The sequence below is a fragment of the Gorilla gorilla genome, chromosome 5 (assembly GCF_029281585.2).
Source record: "Gorilla gorilla gorilla isolate KB3781 chromosome 5, NHGRI_mGorGor1-v2.1_pri, whole genome shotgun sequence".
NCBI lineage: Eukaryota > Metazoa > Chordata > Mammalia > Primates > Hominidae > Gorilla > Gorilla gorilla.
This window is the reverse complement of record NC_073229.2, coordinates 196,972,994-196,995,753: the sequence shown is the minus strand read 5'-3', so window position 1 is coordinate 196,995,753 and position 22,760 is coordinate 196,972,994.

Genomic DNA, 22,760 nt, shown 5'->3' with positions numbered 1-22,760 from the left:
ACACCGCCATCTGTATAAACATGGAAATATGTACACCGCTATCTCTATAAACAAGGAAATATCTACACCTCTATTTCTGTAAACATGTTAATATCTACACCGCCTTCTCTATGAACATGGAAATAACTACACCGCTATCTGTATAAAGATGGAAATATCTACACCGCCATCTGTATAAACATGCAAATATCTACTCCGCTATCTGTATAAGGATGGAAATATCTACACCACCATCTGTATGAACCTTTAAATATCTACAACGCTATCTGTATAAATTTGGAAATGGCTACACCGCTATCTCTGTAAACATGGAAATATCTACACAGCTATCTCTTTAAACAAGGAAACATCTACACCTCTGTCTCTATAAACATGGAAATATCTACACTGCCATCTCCATAAACATGGAAATATCTACACCGCCATCTGTATGAACATGGATATATCTACACCGCTTACTGTATAAACGTGGAAATGTCTACACCGCTATCTCTATAAACATGGAAATATCTACACCGCTATCTGTTTAAACTAGGAAATATCTACAACTCTATGTCTATAAACAATTAAATATCTACACCGCTATGCCTATTTAAAGGGAAATAACTACACCGCTATCTCTATAAAAATGGAAATATCTACACTGTCATCTCTTTAAACATGGAAATATCTACACGGCCATATCTATAAACATGGAAATATCTACACCGCCATCTGTATAAACATGGAAATATCTACACCGCCATCTGTATAAAGATGGAAATATCTACACAGCTATCTGTATAAACATGGAAATATCTACACCGCTATCTGTATAAACATGGAAATATCTACACCGCCATCTCTATGAACATGGAAATATCTACACCGCCATCTGTATAAAGATGGAAATATCTACACCGCCATCTGTACAAACACGGAAATATCTACACCGCTATCTGTATAAGGATGGAAATATCTACACCAGCATCTGTATGAAGCTTTAAATATCTACACCACTATCTGTATAAATGTGGAAATGTCTACACCGCTATCTCTATAAACATGGAAATATCCACAACGATATCTGTATAAACAAGGAAATATCTACACCTCTGTCTCTATAAACATGGAAATATCTACACCGCAATGCCTATTAACATGGAAATAACTACACCGTTATCTCTATGAACATGGAAATATCTACACCGCCATCTCTATTAACATGGAAATATCTACACCGCCATCTGTATAAACATGGAAATATCTACACCACCATCTGTATAAAGGTGGAAATATCTACACAGCCATCTGTAGAAACATGGAAATATCTACACCGCCATCTCTGTAAACATGGAAATATCTACACCGCTATCTGTATAAACGTGGCAATGTCTACACCGCTATCTTTATAAACATGGAAATATTTTCACCGCTATCTGTATACACAAGGAAATATCTACACCTCTATCTCTATAAACATGGAAATATCTACACCTCTATCTCTATAAACATGGAAATATCTACACCGCTATGCCTATTAACATGGAAATAACTACACCGCTATCTCTATAAACATGGAAATATCTACACCGCCACCTCTATAAACATGGAAATACCTACACCGCCATCTGTATAAAGATGGAAATATGTACACCGCCATCTGTATAAACATGGAAATATGTACACCGCCATTTGTATAAAGATGTAAATATCTACACAGCTATCTGTATAAACATGGAAATATCTACACTGCTATCAGTATAAACATGGAAATACCTACACCGCTATCTGTGTAAACATGGAAATATCTACACCGCTATCTGTGTAAACACGAAAATATCTACAGCGCTATCTCTTAAAACTTGGAAATATCTACACCATCATGTGTATAAACATAGAAATATCTTCACCGCCATCTGTATGAACATGGAAATATCTACACTGCCAACTATATAAACACGGAAATATCTACACCGCCATCTGTATGAACATGGAAATATCTACACCGCCCACTCTATAAATATGGAAATATCTACACCGCTATCTGTAAAAACATGGAAATATCTACACCGCTATCTGTGTAAACATGGAAATATCTACACCGCTATCTGTATAAACATGGAAATATCTACTCCGCCATCTGTATGAACATGAAAATGCCTTAACCGCCAACTCTATAAACATGGAAATATCTACAGCGCCATCTGTAGGAACATGGAAATATCTACACCGCTCTCTGTATAAACATCGAAATATCTATACCTCTATCTGCATAAAAGTGGAAATATCTACAACGCTATTTGCATAAACTTGGAAATATCTACACCGCTATATGTGTAAACATGGAAATATCTACACCGCTATCTGTGTGAACATGGAAATATCTACTCCGATATCTCTATAAACATGGAAATATCTACACCGCTTTCTGTATAAACTTGGAAATATCTACACCGCTATCTGTGTAAACATGGAAATATCTACGCCGCTATCTCTATAAACATGGAAATAGCTACACAGCCATCTTTATAAACATGGAAATATCTACACCGCTATCTGTATAAACATGGAAATATCTACACCGATTTCTTTGTAAACATGGAAATGTCTACACCACTATCAGGGTAAACATGGAAATATCTACAACACCAACTGTAGAAACATGGAAATATCTACACCGCTATCTCTTTGAACATGGAAATATCTACTCCACAGTCTGTATAAACATATAAATATCTACACAGCCATCTGTAGGAATATGTAAATATCTACACCGTTATCTGTATACTCATGGAAATATCTACACAGCTATCAGTATAAACATGGAAATATCTACACCGCTATCTGTGTAAACATGGAAATACCTACACTGCTATCTGTGTAAACACGGAAATATCTACACCGCTATCTCTTAAAACTGGGAAATATGTACACCATCATGTGTATAAACATAGAAATATCTTCACCGCCATCTGTATGAACATGGAAATATCTACACTGCCAAGTATATAAACATGGAAATATCTACACCGCCATCTCTATGAACATGGAAATATCTACACCTCCAACTCTATAAATATGGAAATATCTACACCGCTATCTGTATAAACATGGAAATATCTACACAGCTATCTGTATAAGGATGGAAATATCTACACCGCCATCTGTATGAACCTTTAAATATCTACACGGCTATCTGTATAAATTTGGAAATGGCTACACCGCTATCTCTATAAACATGGAAATATCTACACCGCTATCTGTATAAACAAGGAAACATCTACACGTCTGTCTCTATAAACATGGAAATATCTACACCGCCATCTCTATAAACATGAAAATACCTACACCGCCACCTGTATAAAGATGGAAATATCTACACCGCCATCTGTATAAAGATGGAAATATCTACACCGCCATCTACATAAACATGGAAATATCTACACCGCCATCTGTATAAACATGGAAATATCTACACCGCTATCTGTGTAAACATGGAAATATCTACACCACCATCTGTATAAAGGTGGAAATATCTACACAGCCATCTGTATAAACATGGAAATGTCTACACCGCCATCTCTATAAACATGGAAATATCTACACCGCTATCTGTATAAACGTGGCAATGTCTACACCGCTATCTCTATAAACATGGAAATACTTTCACCGTTATCTGTATACACAAGGAAATATCTACACCTCTATCTCTATAAACATGGAAATATCTACACCGCCATCTCTATAAACATGGAAATATCTTCACCGCTATGCCTATTAACATGGAAATAACTACACCGTTATCTCTATAAACATGGAAATATCTACACCGCCATCTCTATAAACATGGAAATACCTACACCGCCACCTGTATAAAGATGGAAATATCTACACCGCCATCCTTATAAACATGGAAATATCTACACCGCCATTTGTATAAAGATGTAAATATCTACACAGCTATCTGTATAAACATGGAAATATTTACACCGCTATCTGTATAAACATGGAAATATCTACACTGCCATCTCTATAAACATGGAAATATCTACACCGCCTTCTGTATAAACATGGAAATATCTTCACCGTCATCTGTATAAACATGGAAATATCTACACCGCCATCTGTATGAACATGGAAATATCTACACCGCCTTCTGTATAACGATGGAAATATCTACACAGCTAACTGTATAAACATGGAAATATCTACACCGCTATCTGTATCAACATGGAAATATCTACACCGCCATTTCTAAAAACATGGAAATATCTACACCGCCATCTGTATGAACATGGAAATATGTACACCGCCATCTGTATAGAGATGGAAATATCTACACCGCCATCTTTATAAACATGGAAATATCTACACCGCTATCTCTATAAACAAGGAAATATCTACACCTCTATTTCTGTAAACATGTTAATATCTACACCGCCTTCTCTATGAACATGGAAATAACTACACCGCTATCTGTATAAAGATGGAAATATCTACACCGCCATCTGTATAAACATGCAAATATCTACTCCGCTATCTGTATAAGGATGGAAATATCTACACCACCATCTGTATGAACCTTTAAATATCTACACCGCTATCTGTATAAATTTGGAAATGGCTACACCGCTATCTCTATAAACATGGAAATATCTACACAGCTATCTGTATAAACCAGGAAACATCTACACCTCTGTCTCTATAAACATGGAAATATCTACACTGCCATCTCCATAAACATGGAAATATCTACACCGCCATCTGTATGAACATGGATATATCTACACCGCTTACTGTATAAACGTGGAAATGTCTACACCGCTATCTCTATAAACATGGAAATATCTACACCGCTATCTGTTTAAACTAGGAAATATCTACAACTCTATGTCTATAAACAATTAAATATCTCCACCGCTATGCCTATTTAAAGGGAAATAACTACACCGCTATCTCTATAAAAATGGAAATATCTACACTGTCATCTCTTTAAACATGGAAATATCTACACGGCCATATCTATAAACATGGAAATATCTACACCGCCATCTGTATAAACATGGAAATATCTACACCGCCATCTGTATAAAGATTGAAATATCTACACAGCTATCTGTATAAACATGGAAATATCTACACCGCTATCTGTATAAACATGGAAATATCTACACCGCCATCTCTATGAACATGGAAATATCTACACCGCCATCTGTATAAAGATGGAAATATCTACACCGCCATCTGTACGAACACGGAAATATCTACACCGCTATCTGTATAAGGATGGAAATATCTACACCAGCATCTGTATGAAGCTTTAAATATCTACACCACTATCTGTATAAATGTGGAAATGTCTACACCGCTATCTCTATAAACATGGAAATATCTACAACGATATCTGTATAAACAAGGAAATATCTACACCTCTGTCTCTATAAACATGGAAATATCTACACCGCAATGCCTATTAACATGGAAATAACTACACCGTTATCTCTATGAACATGGAAATATCAACACCGCCATCTCTATTAACATGGAAATATCTACACCGCCATCTGTATAAACATGGAAATATCTACACCACCATCTGTATAAAGGTGGAAATATCTACACAGCCATCTGTAGAAACATGGAAATATCTACACCGCCATCTCTGTAAACATGGAAATATCTACACCGCTATCTGTATAAACGTGGCAATGTCTACACCGCTATCTTTATAAACATGGAAATATTTTCACCGCTATCTGTATACACAAGGAAATATCTACACCTCTATCTCTATAAACATGGAAATATCTACACCTCTATCTCTATAAACATGGAAATATCTACACCGCTATGCCTATTAACATGGAAATAACTACACCGCTATCTCTATAAACATGGAAATATCTACACCGCCACCTCTATAAACATGGAAATACCTACACCGCCATCTGTATAAAGATGGAAATATGTACACCGCCATCTGTATAAACATGGAAATATGTACACCGCCATTTGTATAAAGATGTAAATATCTACACAGCTATCTGTATAAACATGGAAATATCTACACTGCTATCAGTATAAACATGGAAATATCTACACCGCTATCTGTGTAAACATGGAAATATCTACACCGCTATCTGTGTAAACACGAAAATATCTACAGCGCTATCTCTTAAAACTTGGAAATATCTACACCATCATGTGTATAAACATAGAAATATCTTCACCGCCATCTGTATGAACATGGAAATATCTACACTGCCAACTATATAAACACGGAAATATCTACACCGCCATCTGTATGAACATGGAAATATCTACACCGCCCACTCTATAAATATGGAAATATCTACACCGCTATCTGTAAAAACATGGAAATATCTACACCGCTATCTGTGTAAACATGGAAATATCTACACCGCTATCTGTATAAACATGGAAATATCTACTCCGCCATCTGTATGAACATGAAAATGCCTTAACCGCCAACTCTATAAACATGGAAATATCTACAGCGCCATCTGTAGGAACATGGAAATATCTACACCGCTCTCTGTATAAACATCGAAATATCTATACCTCTATCTGCATAAAAGTGGAAATATCTACAACGCTATTTGCATAAACTTGGAAATATCTACACCGCTATATGTGTAAACATGGAAATATCTACACCGCTATCTGTGTGAACATGGAAATATCTACTCCGATATCTCTATAAACATGGAAATATCTACACCGCTTTCTGTATAAACTTGGAAATATCTACACCGCTATCTGTGTAAACATGGAAATATCTACGCCGCTATCTCTATAAACATGGAAATAGCTACACAGCCATCTTTATAAACATGGAAATATCTACACCGCTATCTGTATAAACATGGAAATATCTACACCGATTTCTTTGTAAACATGGAAATGTCTACACCACTATCAGGGTAAACATGGAAATATCTACAACACCAACTGTAGAAACATGGAAATATCTACACCGCTATCTCTTTGAACATGGAAATATCTACTCCACAGTCTGTATAAACATATAAATATCTACACAGCCATCTGTAGGAATATGTAAATATCTACACCGTTATCTGTATACTCATGGAAATATCTACACAGCTATCAGTATAAACATGGAAATATCTACACCGCTATCTGTGTAAACATGGAAATACCTACACTGCTATCTGTGTAAACACGGAAATATCTACACCGCTATCTCTTAAAACTGGGAAATATGTACACCATCATGTGTATAAACATAGAAATATCTTCACCGCCATCTGTATGAACATGGAAATATCTACACTGCCAAGTATATAAACATGGAAATATCTACACCGCCATCTCTATGAACATGGAAATATCTACACCTCCAACTCTATAAATATGGAAATATCTACACCGCTATCTGTATAAACATGGAAATATCTACACAGCTATCTGTATAAGGATGGAAATATCTACACCGCCATCTGTATGAACCTTTAAATATCTACACGGCTATCTGTATAAATTTGGAAATGGCTACACCGCTATCTCTATAAACATGGAAATATCTACACCGCTATCTGTATAAACAAGGAAACATCTACACGTCTGTCTCTATAAACATGGAAATATCTACACCGCCATCTCTATAAACATGAAAATACCTACACCGCCACCTGTATAAAGATGGAAATATCTACACAGCCATCTGTGTAAAGATGGAAATATCTACACCGCCATCTACATAAACATGGAAATATCTACACCGCCATCTGTATAAACATGGAAATATCTACACCGCTATCTGTGTAAACATGGAAATATCTACACCACCATCTGTGTAAAGGTGGAAATATCTACACAGCCATCTGTATAAACATGGAAATGTCTACACCGCCATCTCTATAAACATGGAAATATCTACACCGCTATCTGTATAAACGTGGCAATGTCTACACCGCTATCTCTATAAACATGGAAATACTTTCACCGTTATCTGTATACACAAGGAAATATCTACACCTCTATCTCTATAAACATGGAAATATCTACACCGCCATCTCTATAAACATGGAAATATCTTCACCGCTATGCCTATTAACATGGAAATAACTACACCGTTATCTCTATAAACATGGAAATATCTACACCGCCATCTCTATAAACATGGAAATACCTACACCGCCACCTGTATAAAGATGGAAATATCTACACCGCCATCCTTATAAACATGGAAATATCTACACCGCCATTTGTATAAAGATGTAAATATCTACACAGCTATCTGTATAAACATGGAAATATTTACACCGCTATCTGTATAAACATGGAAATATCTACACTGCCATCTCTATAAACATGGAAATATCTACACCGCCTTCTGTATAAACATGGAAATATCTTCACCGTCATCTGTATAAACATGGAAATATCTACACCGCCATCTGTATGAACATGGAAATATCTACACCGCCTTCTGTATAACGATGGAAATATCTACACAGCTAACTGTATAAACATGGAAATATCTACACCGCTATCTGTATAAACATGGAAATATCTACACCGCCATTTCTAAAAACATGGAAATATCTACACCGCCATCTGTATGAACATGGAAATATGTACACCGCCATCTGTATAGAGATGGAAATATCTACACCGCCATCTTTATAAACATGGAAATATCTACACCGCTATCTCTATAAACAAGGAAATATCTACACCTCTATTTCTGTAAACATGTTAATATCTACACCGCCTTCTCTATGAACATGGAAATAACTACACCGCTATCTGTATAAAGATGGAAATATCTACACCGCCATCTGTATAAACATGCAAATATCTACTCCGCTATCTGTATAAGGATGGAAATATCTACACCACCATCTGTATGAACCTTTAAATATCTACACCGCTATCTGTATAAATTTGGAAATGGCTACACCGCTATCTCTATAAACATGGAAATATCTACACAGCTATCTGTATAAACCAGGAAACATCTACACCTCTGTCTCTATAAACATGGAAATATCTACACTGCCATCTCCATAAACATGGAAATATCTACACCGCCATCTGTATGAACATGGATATATCTACACCGCTTACTGTATAAACGTGGAAATGTCTACACCGCTATCTCTATAAACATGGAAATATCTACACCGCTATCTGTTTAAACTAGGAAATATCTACAACTCTATGTCTATAAACAATTAAATATCTCCACCGCTATGCCTATTTAAAGGGAAATAACTACACCGCTATCTCTATAAAAATGGAAATATCTACACTGTCATCTCTTTAAACATGGAAATATCTACACGGCCATATCTATAAACATGGAAATATCTACACCGCCATCTGTATAAACATGGAAATATCTACACCGCCATCTGTATAAAGATTGAAATATCTACACAGCTATCTGTATAAACATGGAAATATCTACACCGCTATCTGTATAAACATGGAAATATCTACACCGCCATCTCTATGAACATGGAAATATCTACACCGCCATCTGTATAAAGATGGAAATATCTACACCGCCATCTGTACGAACACGGAAATATCTACACCGCTATCTGTATAAGGATGGAAATATCTACACCAGCATCTGTATGAAGCTTTAAATATCTACACCACTATCTGTATAAATGTGGAAATGTCTACACCGCTATCTCTATAAACATGGAAATATCTACAACGATATCTGTATAAACAAGGAAATATCTACACCTCTGTCTCTATAAACATGGAAATATCTACACCGCAATGCCTATTAACATGGAAATAACTACACCGTTATCTCTATGAACATGGAAATATCAACACCGCCATCTCTATTAACATGGAAATATCTACACCGCCATCTGTATAAACATGGAAATATCTACACCACCATCTGTATAAAGGTGGAAATATCTACACAGCCATCTGTAGAAACATGGAAATATCTACACCGCCATCTCTGTAAACATGGAAATATCTACACCGCTATCTGTATAAACGTGGCAATGTCTACACCGCTATCTTTATAAACATGGAAATATTTTCACCGCTATCTGTATACACAAGGAAATATCTACACCTCTATCTCTATAAACATGGAAATATCTACACCTCTATCTCTATAAACATGGAAATATCTACACCGCTATGCCTATTAACATGGAAATAACTACACCGCTATCTCTATAAACATGGAAATACCTACACCGCCATCTGTATAAAGATGGAAATATGTACACCGCCATCTGTATAAACATGGAAATATGTACACCGCCATTTGTATAAAGATGTAAATATCTACACAGCTATCTGTATAAACATGGAAATATCTACACTGCTATCAGTATAAACATGGAAATATCTACACCGCTATCTGTGTAAACATGGAAATATCTACACCGCTATCTGTGTAAACACGAAAATATCTACAGCGCTATCTCTTAAAACTTGGAAATATCTACACCATCATGTGTATAAACATAGAAATATCTTCACCGCCATCTGTATGAACATGGAAATATCTACACTGCCAACTATATAAACACGGAAATATCTACACCGCCATCTGTATGAACATGGAAATATCTACACCGCCCACTCTATAAATATGGAAATATCTACACCGCTATCTGTAAAAACATGGAAATATCTACACCGCTATCTGTGTAAACATGGAAATATCTACACCGCTATCTGTATAAACATGGAAATATCTACTCCGCCATCTGTATGAACATGAAAATGCCTTAACCGCCAACTCTATAAACATGGAAATATCTACAGCGCCATCTGTAGGAACATGGAAATATCTACACCGCTCTCTGTATAAACATCGAAATATCTATACCTCTATCTGCATAAAAGTGGAAATATCTACAACGCTATTTGCATAAACTTGGAAATATCTACACCGCTATATGTGTAAACATGGAAATATCTACACCGCTATCTGTGTGAACATGGAAATATCTACTCCGATATCTCTATAAACATGGAAATATCTACACCGCTTTCTGTATAAACTTGGAAATATCTACACCGCTATCTGTGTAAACATGGAAATATCTACGCCGCTATCTCTATAAACATGGAAATAGCTACACAGCCATCTTTATAAACATGGAAATATCTACACCGCTATCTGTATAAACATGGAAATATCTACACCGATTTCTTTGTAAACATGGAAATGTCTACACCACTATCAGGGTAAACATGGAAATATCTACAACACCAACTGTAGAAACATGGAAATATCTACACCGCTATCTCTTTGAACATGGAAATATCTACTCCACAGTCTGTATAAACATATAAATATCTACACAGCCATCTGTAGGAATATGTAAATATCTACACCGTTATCTGTATACTCATGGAAATATCTACACAGCTATCAGTATAAACATGGAAATATCTACACCGCTATCTGTGTAAACATGGAAATACCTACACTGCTATCTGTGTAAACACGGAAATATCTACACCGCTATCTCTTAAAACTGGGAAATATGTACACCATCATGTGTATAAACATAGAAATATCTTCACCGCCATCTGTATGAACATGGAAATATCTACACTGCCAAGTATATAAACATGGAAATATCTACACCGCCATCTCTATGAACATGGAAATATCTACACCTCCAACTCTATAAATATGGAAATATCTACACCGCTATCTGTATAAACATGGAAATATCTACACAGCTATCTGTATAAGGATGGAAATATCTACACCGCCATCTGTATGAACCTTTAAATATCTACACAGCTATCTGTATAAATTTGGAAATGGCTACACCGCTATCTCTATAAACATGGAAATATCTACACCGCTATCTGTATAAACAAGGAAACATCTACACGTCTGTCTCTATAAACATGGAAATATCTACACCGCCATCTCTATAAACATGAAAATACCTACACCGCCACCTGTATAAAGATGGAAATATCTACACCGCCATCTGTATAAAGATGGAAATATCTACACCGCCATCTACATAAACATGGAAATATCTACACCGCCATCTGTATAAACATGGAAATATCTACACCGCTATCTGTGTAAACATGGAAATATCTACACCACCATCTGTGTAAAGGTGGAAATATCTACACAGCCATCTGTATAAACATGGAAATGTCTACACCGCCATCTCTATAAACATGGAAATATCTACACCGCTATCTCTATAAACGTGGCAATGTCTACACCGCTATCTCTATAAACATGGAAATACTTTCACCGTTATCTGTATACACAAGGAAATATCTACACCTCTATCTCTATAAACATGGAAATATCTACACCGCCATCTCTATAAACATGGAAATATCTTCACCGCTATGCCTATTAACATGGAAATAACTACACCGTTATCTCTATAAACATGGAAATATCTACACCGCCATCTCTATAAACATGGAAATACCTACACCGCCACCTGTATAAAGATGGAAATATCTACACCGCCATCCTTATAAACATGGAAATATCTACACCGCCATTTGTATAAAGATGTAAATATCTACACAGCTATCTGTATAAACATGGAAATATTTACACCGCTATCTGTATAAACATGGAAATATCTACACTGCCATCTCTATAAACATGGAAATATCTACACCGCCTTCTGTATAAACATGGAAATATCTTCACCGTCATCTGTATAAACATGGAAATATCTACACCGCCATCTGTATGAACATGGAAATATCTACACCGCCTTCTGTATAACGATGGAAATATCTACACAGCTAACTGTATAAACATGGAAATATCTACACCGCTATCTGTATAAACATGGAAATATCTACACCGCCATTTCTAAAAACATGGAAATATCTACACCGCCATCTGTATGAACATGGAAATATGTACACCGCCATCTGTATAGAGATGGAAATATCTACACCGCCATCTTTATAAACATGGAAATATCTACACCGCTATCTCTATAAACAAGGAAATATCTACACCTCTATTTCTGTAAACATGTTAATATCTACACCGCCTTCTCTATGAACATGGAAATAACTACACCGCTATCTGTATAAAGATGGAAATATCTACACCGCCATCTGTATAAACATGCAAATATCTACTCCGCTATCTGTATAAGGATGGAAATATCTACACCACCATCTGTATGAACCTTTAAATATCTACACCGCTATCTGTATAAATTTGGAAATGGCTACACCGCTATCTCTATAAACATGGAAATATCTACACAGCTATCTGTATAAACCAGGAAACATCTACACCTCTGTCTCTATAAACATGGAAATATCTACACTGCCATCTCCATAAACATGGAAATATCTACACCGCCATCTGTATGAACATGGATATATCTACACCGCTTACTGTATAAACGTGGAAATGTCTACACCGCTATCTCTATAAACATGGAAATATCTACACCGCTATCTGTTTAAACTAGGAAATATCTACAACTCTATGTCTATAAACAATTAAATATCTCCACCGCTATGCCTATTTAAAGGGAAATAACTACACCGCTATCTCTATAAAAATGGAAATATCTACACTGTCATCTCTTTAAACATGGAAATATCTACACGGCCATATCTATAAACATGGAAATATCTACACCGCCATCTGTATAAACATGGAAATATCTACACCGCCATCTGTATAAAGATTGAAATATCTACACAGCTATCTGTATAAACATGGAAATATCTACACCGCTATCTGTATAAACATGGAAATATCTACACCGCCATCTCTATGAACATGGAAATATCTACACCGCCATCTGTATAAAGATGGAAATATCTACACCGCCATCTGTACGAACACGGAAATATCTACACCGCTATCTGTATAAGGATGGAAATATCTACACCAGCATCTGTATGAAGCTTTAAATATCTACACCACTATCTGTATAAATGTGGAAATGTCTACACCGCTATCTCTATAAACATGGAAATATCCACAACGATATCTGTATAAACAAGGAAATATCTACACCTCTGTCTCTATAAACATGGAAATATCTACACCGCAATGCCTATTAACATGGAAATAACTACACCGTTATCTCTATGAACATGGAAATATCTACACCGCCATCTCTATTAACATGGAAATATCTACACCGCCATCTGTATAAACATGGAAATATCTACACCGCTATCTGTATAAACATGGAAATATCTACACCACCATCTGTATAAAGGTGGAAATATCTACACAGCCATCTGTAGAAACATGGAAATATCTACACCGCCATCTCTGTAAACATGGAAATATCTACACCGCTATCTGTATAAACGTGGCAATGTCTACACCGCTATCTTTATAAACATGGAAATATTTTCACCGCTATCTGTATACACAAGGAAATATCTACACCTCTATCTCTATAAACATGGAAATATCTACACCTCTATCTCTATAAACATGGAAATATCTACACCGCTATGCCTATTAACATGGAAATAACTACACCGCTATCTCTATAAACATGGAAATATCTACACCGCCACCTCTATAAACATGGAAATACCTACACCGCCATCTGTATAAAGATGGAAATATGTACACCGCCATCTATATAAACATGGAAATATGTACACCGCCATTTGTATAAAGATGTAAATATCTACACAGCTATCTGTATAAACATGGAAATATCTACACCGCTATCAGTATAAACATGGAAATATCTACACCGCTATCTGTGTAAACATGGAAATATCTACACCGCTATCTGTGTAAACACGAAAATATCTACAGCGCTATCTCTTAAAACTTGGAAATATCTACACCATCATGTTTATAAACATAGAAATATCTTCACCGCCATCTGTATGAACATGGAAATATCTACACTGCCAACTATATAAACACGGAAATATCTACACCGCCATCTGTATGAACATGGAAATATCTACACCGCCCACTCTATAAATATGGAAACATCTACACCGCTATCTGTAAAAACATGGAAATATCTACACCGCTATCTGTGTAAACATGGAAATATCTACACCGCTATCTGTATAAACATGGAAATATCTACTCCGCCATCTGTATGAACATGAAAATGCCTTAACCGCCAACTCTATAAACATGGAAATATCTACAGCGCCATCTGTAGGAACATGGAAATATCTACACCGCTCTCTGTATAAACATCGAAATATCTATACCTCTATCTGCATAAAAGTGGAAATATCTACAACGCTATTTGCATAAACTTGGAAATATCTACACCGCTATATGTGTAAACATGGAAATATCTACACCGCTATCTGTGTGAACATGGAAATATCTACTCCGATATCTCTATAAACATGGAAATATCTACACCGTCCACTCTATAAATATGGAAATATCTACACCGCTATCTGTAAAAACATGGAAATATCTACACCGCTATCTGTGTAAACATGGAAATATCTACACCGCCATCTGTATAAACATGGAAATATCTACACCGCTATCTGTGTAAACATGGAAATATCTACACCACCATTTGTATAAAGGTGGAAATATCTACACAGCCATCTGTATAAACATGGAAATGTCTACACCGCCATCTCTATAAACATGGAAATATCTACACCACTATCTGTATAAACGTGGCAATGTCTACACCGCTATCTCTATAAACATGGAAATATTTTCACCGTTATCTGTATACACAAGGAAATATCTACACCTCTGTCTCTATAAACATGGAAATATCTACACCGCCATCTCTATAAACATGGAAATATCTTCACCGCTATGCCTATTAACATGGAAATAACTACACCGTTATCTCTATAAACATGGAAATATCTACACCGCCATCTCTATAAACATGGAAATACCTACACCGCCACCTGTATAAAGATGGAAATATCTACACCGCCATCCTTATAAACATGGAAATATCTACACCGCCATTTGTATAAAGATGTAAATATCTACACAGCTATCTGTATAAAAATGGAAATATTTACACCGCTATCTGTATAAACATGGAAATATCTACACTGCCATCTCTATAAACATGGAAATATCTACACCGCCTTCTGTATAAACATGGAAATATCTACACCGCCATCTGTATAAATATGGAAATATCTACACCGCCATCTGTATGAACATGGAAATATCTACACCGCCTTCTGTATAACGATGGAAATATCTACACAGCTAACTGTATAAACATGGAAATATCTACACTGCTATCGGTATAAACATGGAAATATCTACACCGCCATTTCTAAAAACATGGAAATATCTACACCGCCATCTGTATGAACATGGAAATATGTACACCGCCATCTGTATAGAGATGGAAATATCTACACCGCCATCTGTATAAACATGGAAATATCTACACCGCTATCTCTATAAACAAGGAAATATCTACACCTCTATTTCTGTAAACATGTTAATATCTACACCGCCTTCTCTATGAACATGGAAATAACTACACCGCTATCTGTATAAAGATGGAAATATCTACAACGCCATCTGTATAAACATGCAAATATCTACTCCGCTATCTGTATAAGGATGGAAATATCTACACCACCATCTGTATGAACCTTTAAATATCTACACCGCTATCTGTATAAATTTGGAAATGGCTACACCGCTATCTCTATAAACATGGAAATATCTACACCGCCACCTCTATAAACATGGAAATACCTACACCGCCATCTGTATAAAGATGGAAATATGTACACCGCCATCTATATAAACATGGAAATATGTACACCGCCATTTGTATAAAGATGTAAATATCTACACAGCTATCTGTATAAACATGGAAATATCTACACCGCTATCAGTATAAACATGGAAATATCTACACCGCTATCTGTGTAAACATGGAAATATCTACACCGCTATCTGTGTAAACACGAAAATATCTAGAGCGCTATCTCTTAAAACTTGGAAATATCTACACCATCATGTGTATAAACATAGAAATATCTTCACCGCCATCTGTATGAACATGGAAATATCTACACTGCCAACTATATAAACACGGAAATATCTACACCGCCATCTGTATGAACATGGAAATATCTACACCGTCCACTCTATAAATATGGAAATATCTACACCGCTATCTGTAAAAACATGGAAATATCTACACCGCTATCTGTGTAAACATGGAAATATCTACACCGCCATCTGTATAAACATGGAAATATCTACACCGCTATCTGTGTAAACATGGAAATATCTACACCACCATTTGTATAAAGGTGGAAATATCTACACAGCCATCTGTATAAACATGGAAATGTCTACACCGCCATCTCTATAAACATGGAAATATCTACACCACTATCTGTATAAACGTGGCAATGTCTACACCGCTATCTCTATAAACATGGAAATATTTTCACCGTTATCTGTATACACAAGGAAATATCTACACCTCTGTCTCTATAAACATGGAAATATCTACACCGCCATCTCTATAAACATGGAAATATCTTCACCGCTATGCCTATTAACATGGAAATAACTACACCGTTATCTCTATAAACATGGAAATATCTACACCGCCATCTCTATAAACATGGAAATACCTACACCGCCACCTGTATAAAGATGGAAATATCTACACCGCCATCCTTATAAACATGGAAATATCTACACCGCCATTTGTATAAAGATGTAAATATCTACACAGCTATCTGTATAAAAATGGAAATATTTACACCGCTATCTGTATAAACATGGAAATATCTACACTGCCATCTCTATAAACATGGAAATATCTACACCGCCTTCTGTATAAACATGGAAATATCTACACCGCCATCTGTATAAATATGGAAATATCTACACCGCCATCTGTATGAACATGGAAATATCTACACCGCCTTCTGTATAACGATGGAAATATCTACACAGCTAACTGTATAAACATGGAAATATCTACACTGCTATCGGTATAAACATGGAAATATCTACACCGCCATTTCTAAAAACATGGAAATATCTACACCGCCATCTGTATGAACATGGAAATATGTACACCGCCATCTGTATAGAGATGGAAATATCTACACCGCCATCTGTATAAACATGGAAATATCTACACCGCTATCTCTATAAACAAGGAAATATCTACACCTCTATTTCTGTAAACATGTTAATATCTACACCGCCTTCTCTATGAACATGGAAATAACTACACCGCTATCTGTATAAAGATGGAAATATCTACAACGCCATCTGTATAAACATGCAAATATCTACTCCGCTATCTGTATAAGGATGGAAATATCTACACCACCATCTGTATGAACCTTTAAATATCTACACCGCTATCTGTATAAATTTGGAAATGGCTACACCGCTATCTCTATAAACATGGAAATATCTACACAGCTATCTGTATAAACAAGGAAACATCTACACCTCTGTCTCTATAAACATGGAAATATCTACACTGCCATCTCCATAAACATGGAAATATCTACACCGCCATCTGTATGAACATGGATATATCTACACCGCTTACTGTATAAACGTGGAAATGTCTACACCGCTATCTCTATAAACATGGAAATATCTACACCGCTATCTGTTTAAACTAGGAAATATCTAAAACTCTATGTCTATAAACAATTAAATATCTACACCGCTATGCCTATTTAAAGGGAAATAACTACACCGCTATCTCTATAAAAATGGAAATATCTACACTGTCATCTCTTTAAACATGGAAATATCTACACGGCCATATCTATAAACATGGAAATATCTACACCACCATCTGTATAAACATGGAAATATCTACACCGCCATCTGTATAAAGATGGAAATATCTACACAGCTATCTGTATAAACATGGAAATATCTACACCGCTATCTGTATAAACATGGAAATATCTACACCGCCATCTCTATGAACATGGAAATATCTACACCGCCATCTGTATAAAGATGGAAATATCTACACCGCCATCTGTACGAACACGGAAATATCTACACCGCTATCTGTATAAGGATGGAAATATCTACACCAGCATCTGTATGAAGCTTTAAATATCTACACCACTATCTGTATAAATGTGGAAATGTCTACACCGCTATCTCTATAAACATGGAAATATCCACAACGATATCTGTATAAACAAGGAAATATCTACACCTCTGTCTCTATAAACATGGAAATATCTACACCGCAATGCCTATTAACATGGAAATAACTACACCGTTATCTCTATGAACATGGAAATATCTACACCGCCATCTCTATTAACATGGAAATATCTACACCGCCATCTGTATAAACATGGAAATATCTACACCGCTATCTGTATAAACATGGAAATATCTACACCACCATCTGTATAAAGGTGGAAATATCCACACAGCCATCTGTAGAAACATGGAAATATCTACACCGCCATCTCTGTAAACATGGAAATATCTACACCGCTATCTGTATAAACGTGGCAATGTCTACACCGCTATCTTTATAAACATAGAAATATTTTCACCGCTATCTGTATACACAAGGAAATATCTACACCTCTATCTCTATAAACATGGAAATATCTACACCTCTATCTCTATAAACATGGAAATATCTACACCGCTATGCCTATTAACATGGAAATAACTACACCGCTATCTCTATAAACATGGAAATATCTACACCGCCACCTCTATAAACATGGAAATACCTACACCGCCATCTGTATGAAGATGGAAATATGTACACCGCCATCTATATAAACATGGAAATATGTACACCGCCATTTGTATAAAGATGTAAATATCTACACAGCTATCTGTATAAACATGGAAATATCTACACCGCTATCAGTATAAACATGGAAATATCTACACCGCTATCTGTGTAAACATGGAAATATCTACACCGCTATCTGTGTAAACACGAAAATATCTACAGCGCTATCTCTTAAAACTTGGAAATATCTACACCATCATGTGTATAAACATAGAAATATCTTCACCGCCATCTGTATGAACATGGAAATATCTACACTGCCAACTATATAAACAAGGAAATATCTACACCGCCATCTGTATGAACATGGAAATATCTACACCGTCCACTCTATAAATATGGAAATATCTACACCGCTATCTGTAAAAACATGGAAATATCTACACCGCTATCTGTGTAAACATGGAAATATCTACACCGCCATCTGTATAAACATGGAAATATCTACACCGCTATCTGTGTAAACATGGAAATATCTACACCACCATCTGTATAAAGGTGGAAATATCTACACAGCCATCTGTATAAACATGGAAATGTCTACACCGCCATCTCTATAAACATGGAAATATCTACACCACTATCTGTATAAACGTGGCAATGTCTACACCGCTATCTCTATAAACATGGAAATATTTTCACCGTTATCTGTATACACAAGGAAATATCTACACCTCTATCTCTATAAACATGGAAATATCTACACCGCCATCTCTATAAACATGGAAATATCTTCACCGCTATGCCTATTAACATGGAAATAACTACACCGTTATCTCTATAAACATGGAAATATCTACACCGCCATCTCTATAAACATGGAAATACCTACACCGCCACCTGTGTAAAGATGGAAATATCTACACCGCCATCCTTATAAACATGGAAATATCTACACCGCCATTTGTATAAAGATGTAAATATCTACACAGCTATCTGCATAAACATGGAAATATTTACACCGCTATCTGTATAAACATGGAAATATCTACACTGCCATCTCTATAAACATGGAAATATCTACACCGCCTTCTGTATAAACATGGAAATATCTACACCGTCATCTGTATAAACATGGAAATATCTACACCGCCATCTGTATGAACATGGAAATATCTACACCGCCTTCTGTATAACGATGGAAATATCTACACAGCTAACTGTATAAACATGGAAATATCTACACCGCTATCTGTATAAACATGGAAATATCTACACCGCCATATCTAAAAACATGGAAATATCTACACCGCCATCTGTATGAACATGGAAATATGTACACCGCCATCTGTATAGAGATGGAAATATCTACACCGCCATCTGTATAAACATGGAAATATCTACACCGCTATCTCTATAAACAAGGAAATATCTACACCTCTATTTCTGTAAACATGTTAATATCTACACCGCCTTCTCTATGAACATGGAAATAACTACACCGCTATCTGTATAAAGATGGAAATATCTACACCGCCATCTGTATAAACATGCAAATATCTACTCCGCTATCTGTATAAGGATGGAAATATCTACACCACCATCTGTATGAACCTTTAAATATCTACACCGCTATCTGTATAAATTTGGAAATGGCTACACCGCTATCTCTATAAACATGGAAATATCTACACAGCTATCTGTATAAACCAGGAAACATCTACACCTCTGTCTCTATAAACATGGAAATATCTACACTGCCATCTCCATAAACATGGAAATATCTACACCGCCATCTGTATGAACATGGATATATCTACACCGCTTACTGTATAAACGTGGAAATGTCTACACCGCTATCTCTATAAACATGGAAATATCTACACCGCTATCTGTTTAAACTAGGAAATATCTACAACTCTATGTCTATAAACAATTAAATATCTACACCGCTATGCCTATTTAAAGGGAAATAACTACACCGCTATCTCTATAAAAATGGAAATATCTACACTGTCATCTCTTTAAACATGGAAATATCTACACGGCCATATCTATAAACATGGAAATATCTACACCGCCATCTGTATAAACATGGAAATATCTACACCGCCATCTGTAAAGATGGAAATATCTATACAGCTATCTGTATAAACATGGAAATATCTACACCGCTATCTGTATAAACATGGAAATATCTACACCGCCATCTCTATGAACATGGAAATATCTACACCGCCATCTGTATAAAGATGGAAATATCTACACCGCCATCTGTACGAACACGGAAATATCTACACCGCTATCTGTATAAGGATGGAAATATCTACACCAGCATCTGTATGAAGCTTTAAATATCTACACCACTATCTGTATAAATGTGGAAATGTCTACACCGCTATCTCTATAAACATGGAAATATCCACAACGATATCTGTATAAACAAGGAAATATCTAAACCTTTGTCTGTATAAACATGGAAATATCTACACCGCAATGCCTATTAACATGGAAATAACTACACCGTTATCTAAATGAACATGGAAATATCTACACCGCCATCTCTATTAACATGGAAATATCTACACCGCCATCTGTATAAACATGGAAATATCTACACCGCCATCTGTATAAACATGGAAATATCTACACCGCTATCTCTATAAACAAGGAAATATCTACACCTCTATTTCTGTAAACATGTTAATATCTACACCGCCTTCTCTATGAACATGGAAATAACTACACCGCTATCTGTATAAAGATGGAAATATCTACACCGCCATCTGTATAAACATGCAAATATCTACTCCGCTATCTGTATAAGGATGGAAATATCTACACCACCATCTGTATGAACCTTTAAATATCTACACCGCTATCTGTATAAATTTGGAAATGGCTACACCGCTATCTCTATAAACATGGAAATATCTACACAGCTATCTGTATAAACAAGGAAACATCTACACCTCTGTCTCTATAAACATGGAAATATCTACACTGCCATCTCCATAAACATGGAAATATCTACACCGCCAT